Here is a 14111-nt window from a genome sequence, read left to right on the forward strand (position 1 = left end):
CCAGGATCAGATCTAGGATTTACAGTTGAAACCTCTTTAATCTATGCTTAGAAGCAGCCATGAGTGGCTTTCCAGTTCTTGGAGATCAGCGTCAAGAAATATAAGGTTACTTCATTCATTTCCTCCACATTTTCAAAACACTACAGCTCCACACTAAGCAGTATCTCACACATTTTTTTGACACATGCAACAGATATGTCATGGAAGTGCAACTGTTTGGATTCTTTAGGGACACAGACTAAGTCCCAGGTCACAATGCAGTACACCCTTCTATGCATGCTCTAAATCGTCGCTGTATTTTGAAATATTTATGGGTGGACATAAAGAAAGGTGTAGATATCATGTTCAAAATCATAAGCCAAACTCCTGCCTTCTGCTCTTCAATGCTGCCTATTCTGGAGGCACATAAAACTTTCTAGCAACCAACCACTGTGATTTAGAAGTTAGACCTAGCTTAAGTAGATGGTTCCGGTTACATCTCTCGTGCTTGTCCAGAACTACCTTGGCCTGGGCGGCAAATAAATGGATCACAAAATATGCACCACTCCACGCAAATCCTTGGACTTCAACAGGCAGGCCAGTTCAGATTATACTTAGTAAGTGCCTGCATGAAACACAGCAGCCGCAGTCCTGTTCAGAAACCTGAACAGCAGAGTTGCTGTGCATGCTGTGGTATGACTTTTATAACTGTAACTTAATAATTAGGAATACTGTGAAGACCAGCCTTCATCCCACCTAAACCCAGGGTTCTGAATGCTGAAAGTGCCCCACAGTCTAGTAAGTAATCTGGGAAAGGACAAAAGGCTTTCTTGTCACTACTTCTGAACATGGCTTGCCCCATAGTGAATAATTAATACAGTCAGAAGAAAAAGAGAGAATGACTGAAGTCCAGTGGCTACTGTAAGCCACAGACACTTATTCAGGGCACTTCACATGCACTGCTCCTTAGAGCAAGGCAACCCAGCTGTAGGGAACAGAATCAGGCTCTGTGTCACTTGCTCCCTTCCTGGTAACCTGATTCAAATGGTTCCTTCACTCTTTCTTCCTCCTTCATAGCTTGAGCACACCATCTCATGAAAGGGAGATGAAAGGGGTATAAACAAGCCTTCAAAACAGGATAGGTGCTCTGAACTGCTATGCTGTTGCTTAAATAGGCAGTGATGCTGCTGTTCCTGCCTCTAGCTCTGACTTAAGGAGGTGAAACACAGAGAGGGACCAATGCTGCCATGCTTAGCATTTTTCTTATGGCTCTAAGCAATCCCCTACTCAGCACCTGAGGTTTTTGAGTTACGTTTCTCAGGTATCCACTTCTGTCTTCCCACTACCTGAAAACACAGCTTTGAGATTTGTATTCCTCCCCAGGAGTCAAATGAATAAAAGGTATGGAGCAGGCACCAAGCATTGACAAATCCTCTTCTGGTTATATTTGTACAGCAGGCTCTTGATCTTATGACAAGCAGTAATACAAAGTTCCTAAAACACGGTCTTATGCTTGCATGAGAATGTTCATGTCTGTATCTTAACTATCTTTATAAATAAAAATACTTTTTTTCAACATTATATTTAATTCTCATGTTTAATGAAAGAGGTAAGGTTTTCATACTGATAAAAGAGGTCCACAGAACTGAAAACATGCCCTGAGCTATATAAAGGTTAGGTGTTTAATTCAGGAAATTATTTCATGGATGTAACAGTGTTCAATGTCATGTTATGAATTCTACTTTATTTTTAAGCTATTGTTTAGAGGAAATAATAAACCAAGGTAGTTTTATAAACTCCAGCAGCTTGCTATGGTTGGTCCATTTTTTAATTAAATATTTGGATGGTCACAAATTCACTATCTCTGTGGGGTTTTTCTCTTATTAAATTATTTGCAGATGAAATTTGCATCTTTTTCTCAGTATCCTTAATTTTAGAAAGTTTCCCCCTCGGTTCCTTTTCAGAAATTAGGAATAGTTCTATTAATTTTTATATATGCAGATATACGGCCTGTGTTAACATATTCCTCTGTAGGATGGAGGTGTCCATTAAAGAGCAGTGTGCTAAGTAGTTTTGCCATTGATAACAGTCAATTTTGAACTTCCAGAGATCTTTTTTTAACTTTTAGAGATTTGTTTTTGTTGGTGCTGTAAATAACAGTATATCCCAGCCTAACAGTAACAGATAGATACAGTAATTTGATCAATTTCTCCTACTCAGAAAAAAAACAAAGAGAACAATAAGTTTATTTCTCTTTTTTTAATTAGCAGAGTGACTCTAAATTTGGTAAAATGTTGCTAAGGAGAAAATAGAGCATGAATCAGAACTATGGGAAGATATTTGTGCACTCGTAAAAAAAAAGGAGGCTGCTAATGCTTATTTCAAATGGAAGTTCAAGGTCTATTGTTTGTCTACCCACCATACAACATTTTAATTTGCATGCTGTAACAATACCAGTAGCTAATGTGGGGACACCATTGTTTTCTTCCACAATTTTAGGAAGCTTTTTTTTATTTATTATTTTCTCATTTTGTATCCTTTTATGCACATAGATTCTTCAGATAATGAAGATAAAAATCTGGAAGATTCTCCAAAGGTAGGGAACATAATGGGAACACATTTGAGACCAGAATCAATATACCTCTTCTGGATTATACTTGAGCTTTCCTTATTATATAATCTCCACTTCTTTACTTTTTGACTGCAGATGGAATGACTCTGGGAGCTTTTTGTCACAGGTACCATTTTCTGTTATCTTCCACTATCTATGAATGCTTATTCTCTCTCGAAGGATATGATCATGGCATAATTTTTAATCTTACATTACTGGGAAGTTACAGTATCAAACATTATGACTTATAAGCTTGTTAATGTTAAAAAATAAATGTGTTTAGGATTCTTCTAAAACTTTGTCAAAAACAATTATACCCATGGGCACACGATCAAGATGAAGGGAAACTAAATGGACATATATCAGTCAATAATTAGACTGCAAAAAACACAGTTTAAAATTTAGTGGTGGACAATGCAATTTTAAAGTATTACAATTATTTATGTCTTGAGGAAATTAGATTTCTGGGAACATAACACCAGTGGTGACAACCCTAAGAAGTTATTTTGATTTGAGCAGGAGAAGCCTTTTTGGTCAGTGGAGAGAACAGTAAAACCTAGGACACAATGCACCCCATCCTAATACTGGCATTTAAACCAATCGACTGCACCTCTCCCAGAAAGTACCTTCTGCTTTGTAAAGGCGGGTGGAGGTGACCAGCTTACACACAGCTATCCACCCCTGCAAAAGTGTAAGAACGGGGAGATGAATCTCCTGATTTGTACAATATGCAGTTAAATGAAGAGAAGTGTGCTTGTGCCAGAATGATATTTTAGGATAAAGCTGTCTGCCGAGAAAACTTTCAATTTCTGATCTTTCTCATGTTTCGGATGATGCCTAATTCCACTAATCTCTAAAAGGTCCAGAGTCTAGGCAGAGTCTAGAAATGGGGTTTACAGAATCTAATTTAAGTTTTATGCAATATAGGCACAACATGTCAGACCATTCAGAGAATCTCATCAGGTCTCCTTCAGACATTTGAGCTAAATCTCATCATAGAAGGCTAAGGTGATTAGAAGTGCAGCATAGGATAATTGGTTGGCTGTCTTGTTTAGCCAACTGTAATGGTAATACTGCATTGAGAAAAAAATGTCAGGGTAATAGTGTCAGAAACACCAACTTTTGAGTGTAAAAAAATTGGGACCAATGATGAAAAAGAAACTAAGAGTAGGTTGTATATTTGGGAGGAATGTAGGCAGGGAAACCAACATCCAAAGGTGGTAAAAACACAGAAAAGAAACAGGTCTCCTGACCAGGCATGTCCCTGAAAGGCTTGCTGTAGGAGGGTGGGTTAAGAAGGTATAAACTTGTAAGGAAGGATATGCTTACACCTGAATACCAACTGCAGGAGGAAAGGAAATAGAATTGTAACTCAAATTGAGTAATTTATTACTTTTGAGTAATTTATCAGTTTTGTTTATAGTGATTTTGTACAAATACTAACACGAACAAAATACAGAATTCTAATTCAGTGTTTCTTACAGTGATGTAGTTGTGAATTAATATGAATAACAGCGATGTGTTACTTTGCCAATTAAAGAATTATTAGGTTCTTAGAGAGAGGTGTTTTCTTTAATCAGCAAATCTTAAGTTATGTCTAAAAACTCCAGTCTAAAGGGGGAGAGTTGGATTTGTGGAGTAAGACCCCTTTACAAAGCTTTCACTTCATCCTGGAGGCACCAAAATATCTTGTCCATCTCCTCTTGCTGGCAGAAGTTTTGCTTCTGGTCACACATACACATATGTGTTGACCCAGCCATGTGGATTCCAATTTCAACTTGCTCTGGGTTCTGAAAACCAGGCAGAAACTACCACACATGAAGGGTTCAAGACAGACACCCAGCTCTTTGGGCAAGTGGCACAGAACTGCTTACATCCACAGTGTTCAAAGCTAAGCATTTCTAGAGCTGGCTTACCTGGTGGAGACCAGGTCAGAGCAGTCCAGAACAGATGAATATTTGCAAGTCACTCCCTGTCCTATTTTATCTACTAGCTTAGCTATCTCCACAGGGGCCCAGCTCACAGACACTGACATACTGGAAAATGTGGTTACAGATCCTTTATTTTTAAAATAGAGCTGGAGAAGATGATGGAGTAGCAGAAAACTGAGAGAAGCAGCTTCACTCAAGTCCATTCACTGCACACAATAGCACAACATTCAGCACAGACTCTCAGGAAATGGGAGAACTAAATGCAGATCTCTGATGGAGAAAATCAAACAAACACATACACGTAGGAAAGCTTTAACCAGAAGGCTGTGAACCAGACCAGAATGGATGGAGAAAGGGAATGAGGAAAGCAATTTAATAGAAAGGGAGAGGAGAGACTTTTCTGACTCTCTTTTTAACATCATTGAGTCACTGTGCTGGGATGAATATATTTATCATGTTCAAGGAACGTGAACACTACTTAAACACAAGCAAGAGAAAACATGTAAGTAACTGCCACCTATGTTTGTAAAGCTTGTATATTTGCCTAGTGTAAATACTTTCGCATTTTTACGTATGTGAATAGCAAGCAGAAAATATGGGTGTTCCAACACAAAATCTTTTTTGCCCTCTTGTTTTCTCATAATTTTTTTGTCCCCAAACAATATTATTTCTGTCCTTATGCACCTTCAGCCAACAACAGACGACTTAAATGCAGTTTCCTTCAGTCAAACTCTTAAAAAACCCAGAAATATACATGTAGTTTTCTTTAAAGTTTTCCACACATTAATGATTTATTTGTTGCTAATCTTGGCCATGCTTGAGTAATTGTCGTCTCTGTGTGCCCATTCAAGTACCTTCACTTCAAGGCTTGGTATACTAAGAAAGAACAAAGGCAATCAGAGGAGAGGCCTCAAAGTGCAGTTCTATGAGTACAGAAAGACCAGGAAATATAAGCCATTTCCTCACATACAGCTAAAAAAAAATTACGGAAATTATAATGAAAATATTGCAACTTAGAATCAAAGACTCTGCACACTGACATCTTCTTTGATAAAGTTTTTTAGGGTGCAACTGTACATTAACGTCTGTCCTGACAAGCCCCATTCTGTTCACCAAGACAAGTTTTAGAAGGTCTGGGAGCTTGCTGAACACAAACTGAACTATGATCTGGGGGTGCTGACATACTGCATGCTTCTGCAGTGGGGCAGTGTACAGCACATTCGAACAGCACATTCTTACGCTTCACGTGAGACTTCAGCCTGGAAGTCCCAAGGGAATTCTTGGCATGCCTGCGAGGCAGCCAGCCCTCTGTGTCACCGCCAGGGAAACCAGACTGGCCCGCACCTCCAGTATGAACCTCTGCTTCCACATTTGACCTTCAGCTGTTGAAATGGACATTATTTTCAAATTCAGTTTATATAGCCCTGACTTAGAAACATTAATTTTTGCTTCCTTCAAAAGAAAGAAGAAAAAATAAAGTAAGAGTATGACAGAGTAGTCCTGCTGTTAATGAACCAGACAGAGAAGAACTTCATTGGATTCAAATGTGACAGCACAGTTGTATTTACTCAAAACCAACATTTTACTCCTTAGAGTAGAAAACATTTGTTGACTGTTGCCAAACTCACTTCTCTAGAAACATGTAAAAAAAAAAAAACCCTTCAAAACAAGTACGGAGAACACTGTCAGCAGAGGAGGCCTGGATTGCCCAGTAACAGGCTTGGTCTGTCTCAGAGTTACAATGTCAAAGATGGAACCAGACATCAAAAACCACCTGCCCACAGTCCAGCAGCTACTAGCACTGGACAGTAAGATCCCTGTGAAGACCTTAACTGTCAAGGGAAAGGGAGAGATAAATTGGCACAGTCAGAGAGAAAGGAAAAGATGTGGGTGTGGATGCTCTCTCCAACTGTTCTGAGAATAATTTCACTAAGAACTAATTCTTTCTTTCATATTTGAATGGGAGCCAGGACCTTTTCTAGACTGGATGCATGGCAATTGGAATAATTCAGCATGTGACCTCAAAATCTTCTGAATGTTTACACTTCCCATCAAAAATAGGGGGAGCCATATATTTACATATCCTTCAATGAAAAAAAACACTGGAGGAGGAAACTGGCCTCAGGAGGAACATGAAGAGACTTACCTCCAGCTGTATGATGAGAGCTGGTCTCCTAACCACTGCCTAATGGAGCCTTCCCAATGCAATGAGTAGAGCAATACTTGTGGCAATGAATTATGTATTATCAGCTGGTGTGGAGTTTCACATGTTGTCTTCCTCTTGTGATGGAGTATACAGAGAAAACCAGGAGGCAAGATGCCAAAAAAGCAAGTAGTTTGTTTCGGTTCTGTGTCCTGATGGGCATGAGAATGTCAACAGAAAAGGAGTATTGAAAAGTACTACTGTTCTTAGGGACTGGGATGCCTGTGTTTGATGTTTAGGGTGACGGAAGGAAGGGCAAGAGAATATGAAGTCTCTGATGCTAAGGAGACCCAAATAGACAGAAACTTGTCCTGTCAAGTATGTCTCAATAAGTATGTTTGAGCCAGCAATGGCAAACATGAATTCTGTATCTCTCAGAAGTGAAGCTATAAAAGACTTTCCTCTTATAGACTGGCTTGTGACTCTTGATTATATGAATCTTCTGGCACACAGCCTTGGTTTGAAGGCTGCGTAGTTTCACTTCAAAGTGAAACTTCACGGCTCCACATGTTCTCTTTATTTGAGGCACTAATTTATCATCCCTTCTTCAAATTAAAAAGTTCTCTTGTTGCAGTCCGGAGACACTGCCTTGGAAAAATGGCAGAAGCCAGACAGGATACAGTGTGAACTTATTCTTCACATTTTCATAAAAGCATTTCTAATTTTATGGCTTTCATCCAAACACGTATTTATCCCAAAAACCAGAAGGAATCCAGAAGGAGCTGCTGTGATATAGTAGGTATTCAAAAAAACCCCCAAAAAACTATGATCTCTAGGAGGCTGAGTCAGAGAGTAATTCTTAAACCTGCCTTAATATAAAGCATAGATACTTGAATAACTGTCCAGGAGTCTTGCCCACCTGCCCAATGTGAGTTTGTTTGCCAACAGCACACTTCCAAGCAAGCGGTGTATGCTGTGACATCATTTTCTGTTAAGAAGTCAGTGAATGGGAGTCTCATATTTTACAGGTAATGAAGTTGGATTCATCTGTATTTTGCCTTTTTTCCCTCTCATAGAGATGATTATATGTTATCCTAAGAAAGAGACTAGAATATAAGATGGGAAAAATCAGTTAAACACTTTACAATGTCAAACAGTAAGAAGTAGACACCACTCCTTCTTATTTTTGAATAATCTGTAATGCCATGGGAAAGTGAATCTTAAAAAACAGCCACAGGTCTCTGCATGAAAGTGCTCCAGCTTTCAGGAGCTAATGAAAAAGGGTTAAGATGCAGAAGGCTTTTCCTAGAGCAAAACTGCATCCAGAAAAGGAAGAAAAATGTCATCTGGCACTTCTCTATTTGAGACAGGTAACTTATCTGCCTAAAGAAATAAAAAGTTTTGTCTTAGTCATCAAATAAGGCTTGAATATGTGCTAGAAAGAGAGAGGTGATGCTGCAGGCAAACTAAGCTCTTGGAAGAGTGTGCAGCCATGGTTAAAAATACCTCCTACATCTTACAAAGGGGTAAATATTACACAGACATTAACTGATACCTATGGTCCACAGTGATTACAGAAGGACAACAAAACTGTTGCTCAGTTTTACCGAGACCAGAATTGGGTTTGCTTGGAGAAAAAAACCCTACAGATATAAGCCCAGTAAGACTTTGCTGTGCTGCTCCCCTTCTGCCTGCCCTCCTCCGGTGAGAGAGGGACAAAGGTAGAGGCAATGAGTTGAGTGAGTTTTCTGCTAAATCTGAGAGAAAGGTAAAGGATGCAGCAGTAGCTAAAGTAAAATATGGATTGGTACATTAAAATTTGTTTTGATATCTTGTTAACTTGATTCCATCTTTGTAAATGCATGCTTTTAGAGATGCATATTATTTTAGTCTATTACCTTTTCTTATGAGACAACAGACTCTCCATTAACATTTAACATTTAACATGGCATTCCTCATCTAGAAGGGTGGTGGTCTTTAGAGCAACAGTGCTGTGATACCTTAACATGAGTCCTTATTCCCAGCTACCCATCCCTAGAAATTAAATGTATCTCCACAAAAGCTACTTGAGTGGTTTTAAAAAGCAGTACTACAGGAGTCAGAAGTAGTGTTTTCTAGTTATCAGCAATGAATAAAGTCCTCTGACTTGCCAAAGTAGATGTAATCACTTGCCAGGGAATCCGTGACACTGTTTCTCTTTTAATTTTTATTCTATTATTTTATTTATGCAAACTGCTGTGCATTTTGTATTTGATCTGCACAAGGCTTATGCAAGGTGTGATTTAGTGGACAGTGTTATCACCTCATATGTGCAGTTATACTGCACAGTGGATCAAGAATATTTTCCATAAAGGAATGAGGTCAAAGACACTATCAATCCTCAATCTGAATTTGGCTGTTGTCCAGTATCTTATATTACTGGAATAAAATCTCCTTTCCCATCCCTAAAAACAGAAAGACATTTGTTCATATACTAGTAGCATAATAATGAAACACAGCATCCACTCATTAAAGTAGCAATTTCTATATTTAACTACTTCTGGTTTCCGAAGTCTAGTCATTTTCAGTTCTGGAAAGACATCCAAATAATGATATCATTTGCTTGAAACAATAGAAAGTCTGGATACTAGTCTATATATGGAGATATTTTTTTTTACTCTATTTATAAACCACGCCAGTTATTTGACCTGTCTAGTTTACTCACCTACGTAAATTGGCAGACGCAGGAAACTTACTTAAGAACATATTATTCTTAGTGATTGGTAAATCTTAAAAGTTGCTAAATCATACTTCAGATAGGCATCCAGTATTTCTGAAAAGTCATCTGCACCTATTACACTAAGAACAAACCAGCCTGCAAATGTAGGAAAGATTTTTGCTTTTGAACCAGCAGCAATGTAATTGCACTAGCCCTGCTCGTGAGGGACTGACAGCAACCAGTTGTACAGCTGTTTGCATGGCTGCAATATCTATATTTGTTCACTGCAGTGCGATGGTGCCATGGCTTCCCGAAATGTGAGCATAACCACTGAAATTTTATTCCTGTTTCATGTTTTTTGTAATTACTTAAAAATGATTGTGTATGAACTGCTTTTATCAACTGAATTAGTTACTTTGTTTTCCTCTGATAACTTTACAGACATAACCTGCTGATCTGGTTTTACTTCAGAGATCCTGGGAGGGTTCTTTTTTCCCTTGGGAGGGATGAGGTTGGTGACAGTTTTTAATGGCCTTTTTTAATCTTGTGCCTGTAGAATCAAATATAGCAGAGAAATAAAGAGAGCTGAATATAAGTTCTTCCTGCAGAATAATTTAAATTGCAATTAGAAATATAACGAAGAACTGTAAGTAAGGAATTACCCCTTAGAGCATGATTTGAAAGGAATGGATTTGCATAGGTTTATCAGTGACAGCACAGATTGACTGATACTGCTTTTATCATACATGCTGAAGGGTAAGTCCAGTCCAGTACAAGGCTTACAGCCCTGACTCAGTTTTCAGAGTTGCCTGTTAGACAAATGACTCTAGTGGAAATATTAAATGTGGAAATTTGCTATGCAGTTTTTCAGAACCTCTTCTTGGGACTGGACTGGTATTTCCTTAAAAGTGAGAAGAATGGGTAAGAGATTTGCAACAAACTGGAGAAAGAACTGCATTTGATCATGGAAATGTTTACTGCTAACTGCTTGGTCAGATGCAACACCCACTATTTCCTTTCTATTTCAGTCAAGAAAAAGCCCATGAGAACTAGCTTTCTCACTGACCCATTTCACTTTTCACTTTAGATTTCAAAACTTAATCTCTTCCCTGAAGCTGCCTTCTCTCTGCTCTGAGTTGATCAGTGTTGCCACTGGTAAAAGCCTTGGGTAAAGGTATAGCAGATAAAGAAGGTACAGTAGAGGATCTAACATATCAGGACTATATGAAGGTATCTGTGAAAGTTTTACTATTTGCAATGGAGTCAAGGAAGGTAATCTAAAATATAGAAGAAAGTATTCAGTAAAAGACCAATCTCTTTCTTGTGGATATAAAAACTGATAGTCAACTATTGGTGATAATCTCTTCTCATATACTTCTGATTAGGAAAATGTCTTAATATGTTTTCTTGTATGAGAAAAGAAAGGACCTGCAAAAGATTTTTTTTTTTAAGATGTCCCAATGCATGTTAAGACCACCAAAAAAATTCAAACAGAAGAAGCATTATAATTCCTACTCATAAAACTCACACGATATATTTCAATTCCTACTTCTACCAAAAAGCTCTTTTAATTACTTACCTACTCAGGGGAAAAAAATCTATAACTCAATATAGTGTGCTTGTATCTGTAGATTACAAAATCTGAAACTTAGAATGGCTGAATTAAGATATCCTGTACCCTAAAAAAATAAATGACAGTTTTTTCACTGGATGTTTCTTTATCCGTCATATCTGCTTCCCCATAAATTTCATGGAAGGAGTGGGAAGGTTTTTTTTTGGGGGGGAGGTTCCATTTAATTCAAAATATCCCTTTGACTGTACAAGAATATTACCACAGCTATACCATAAAACAACGGTTCAAGAGACAATAATGCAGAATTTACATTTATTTACCCAGAATAAAAAAAAAGGATTCATCTTTCCCATATGTGCCACTGACTTTAGACTTAAAACCTGCTTGGATTCAGTTTGGCAGCTGGGCTGATTTCTGCAATGTTGCAGAACTGAGTTAAATGCACTTTTCCATAGTTACATGATGAGTCATTAGTTCGGCTTGGTCTAGGACCCAGGACCTTCCCGGTTCCCAGTTCATTTCCCTAAATAACAGACAAACACTGTCTGCATTGCTGCAACTAGTCTTGTGGCTCAGTCTCCACACCAAAAATGCTCTTATCACAGAACAAACAACTAACATACTGAGATTATAAACAACCAAATATCAAGTTTCTTTAAACTGACTTGAGGGATGTTATTTGGCTTCTCTTCCACATCCTTTTTCACTACATGATTGTCTTTTGGTGAACAGATGTACAAAAATCCAGAAATACTCATGCCTTGGCAGTAGACAATAGAAAATAGACAAGAATAATGCAAGGAGCACACCTACAATTCACTGTATCAGAAATTATATGGGCTAGACTCTTAGAAGTGGTAGAACAAACCCTGCAGTGCTCATCAAGCTCAAAGGTCTTAGCAACTGGTAACTGATGCTTTATTCAGAATACGTTTCTTGTATACTGTGTACACCCCACCTAACTCAGGAACAATAGCCCTAAATCTGAAATCTGACAGAGATTAGCAGAAGACTGGATGTGTGTATTCAGCTTTGCCATATGCACCTTTCTGTGGAACTCCTCATAGGTGATGTTAGCTCAAAATACTGATTTTGAGAAAGAATGTCAAAAGCCTGAGAACGGATCTCACAAATACTTTGACAGAAACAGTGTGCAAATAACCTAGGACTATAATGCCCATGTTCAAGGAATATAATATTGCTAAAAAAATAATACCCCCCCAAGCTCTGTTTCCTTGTTTACCTTCTTGAAACTTCAGTGATTGTATCTCATGACCCTGTTTGGAAGAGATCTGCTAATTAGAGACCACTAATGAGACTGTTGATGTTTTCGGCAGGTACCACCTTATTATGGCAGTGGTCTGGCCTCCTGTTAGAGACCAGATTTGTATCTTACTGAGTTGTTTGATTGATGGGTCGAATCAACCATCTTCTCTGTGTGTTGTGTGTGTGGGAAGGGCTAGGCCGAGGCCTGCAGGCAATGGCCAGGCCTGTCCACAGGGCAAGGCCTGCGGCCAGCGTGGACCCACGGTCCGAAGGCACATGGCACATGGCACGGGGACCATGCAGGACACCCACCTGGGAGCCTGCCCATACTGTGCCCCCTGGAGCCTCTAATTGGCTATGGCACCCCTCACTTTGGCCAGGGGGACAGTGAGGGGTCAGTGACCCCAATGTCCCTCCTGGAGGGCACGACCACAGTAGCCAACGTCTATAAAAGAGGTGCACACATAGGCTCCATCTTAGTTTGGCCTTCTGTCTCCGGACCAGCCAACCTGTGACCTCTTGGCAGTAATTATTTCTCTCCCTCTCTTTCTTTCTTTACTCCTTCTTCTCTCTTTTTTTCCTTTACTCTTTTCTTCCTCTTGTGGCAAACTTAAAACCGATTGAATGGTATTTCACTTAAGTTGTGGTATTTCACTTAAGTTTTGGGTTGGTGTTTGCTAAGTGCAATGAAGGTTCCCTGCTCCACAGCAATGCCTACTGCCTAGTAAAACCTTTGGAAGGGTGTAGAAGCAGAGTTCAGAATACTGTTTGGGGGGAGGAAGGGAAGTCCGTTTGTTTCTAGGAGCCTGTTATTAAGTGTAATGCTTTTGTGGAATATTTTCCTTGGTTGTATGTGGCTTCTGTAAACCCTTTTTGCCAGAAAGCCTATTTTCTCACTAAATTAAAAGAAATCACTTAGAGAAAATATGTAGCTTTTCTCCTGATGTGAACTCAAGGTATCAAAGAACTCAGACTCTGAAAAAGTTCTGTGTGGGAATTATTGAGGATCAAAATTAAAGTGTAACACCGAGTAAAGCTTGATACTTCTGGACTGGGGAGTAACATCGCCCTAAAACAAACCCCTGTTTTCTCTAAAAAAAAACCCCAGTGGTTTTTCCCTGACATAAGATGCAAGACTCTTCTAAACTTAAAAGCCTGGTGGAGGAAAAGAACTCTCCACATGTAGCCTGAGGAATCAGACCTCTAGTGAATCATTACCATAGGTATGGCTCAACCACCATACAGAGTGTTCTCCAGGGGCCCTTTGCTCTACCCCACAAAGCCACAGCTTCATTTTCAGGCATCAGAAGATAACAGAAAAATCACATATTTGTCTTGTCTTTCTTTTCCATGATCATGGAAAAGTCAATATCTACTCCGTATTCAATGAGCAGGATGGATCTCAAATGCAGCAAATTTCTGGAAGAACTCTACTACATTTCCCCTCCTAGCAGAATAGATCTCTCACCATTTAATTTATAAAAGATATTTCAATGCTTCAGCTGCTGACAGCATGGTAAAACAGTTTCATTGCTGCCTCTTCACTAGATCCTTCCTTCTTTGTTCTTTTTTTCCAGTGTTTAATAAATTATTCCAGTTGATTTTTGAAAGGCAGGTCTTTTTCATGAAAAGGCAGCAATACTGACACATGCTGGATCAATAATTAGGTTTTGAGTCCTGCCACACTTTATCAGCAACAGCTGTTGTCACACAGACGGATCTCACCAAGCACACATTTGAGGGGCTGAGCACTGTTTGTTCAGCATCTGCAAGCTGCATAACTAGAGTCTCATTTCTCCATCTAATGGAGATAAGCAATGGTCCCCAGAAAAGTCCCACTCTCTCATTATATTGTTTAATTTGTAACCTCTTCCCTTTTGCATCCTGAAAGGTAAGAAGAGGGATTCCCT

At 39.0% G+C, this 14111-nt stretch overlaps 1 protein-coding gene across 3 annotated transcripts in view; it reads right to left on the reverse strand.

Annotated features, from left to right (window-relative positions):
- The window catches only part of COL4A2 (collagen type IV alpha 2 chain), a 144676-nt gene that overhangs the window by 102146 nt on the left and 28419 nt on the right, over positions 1–14111 (reverse strand). Inside the window, exon 1 of one of the 3 annotated variants that reach the window (XM_027743490.2) lies at positions 12179–12305. The exons of the other annotated variants lie outside the window; for them this stretch is intronic. The gene's annotated coding sequence lies outside the window, so the exon portion shown is untranslated. Of the gene's footprint in view, positions 1–12178; positions 12306–14111 lie in introns of those variants that run through there. 3 annotated transcript variants of the gene reach the window in all.

Source organism: Pipra filicauda, unplaced genomic scaffold (assembly GCF_003945595.2).
Source record: "Pipra filicauda isolate LSUMZ 115617 unplaced genomic scaffold, ASM394559v2 scaffold115_size4368891_pilon, whole genome shotgun sequence".
NCBI classification, from domain to species: domain Eukaryota; kingdom Metazoa; phylum Chordata; class Aves; order Passeriformes; family Pipridae; genus Pipra; species Pipra filicauda.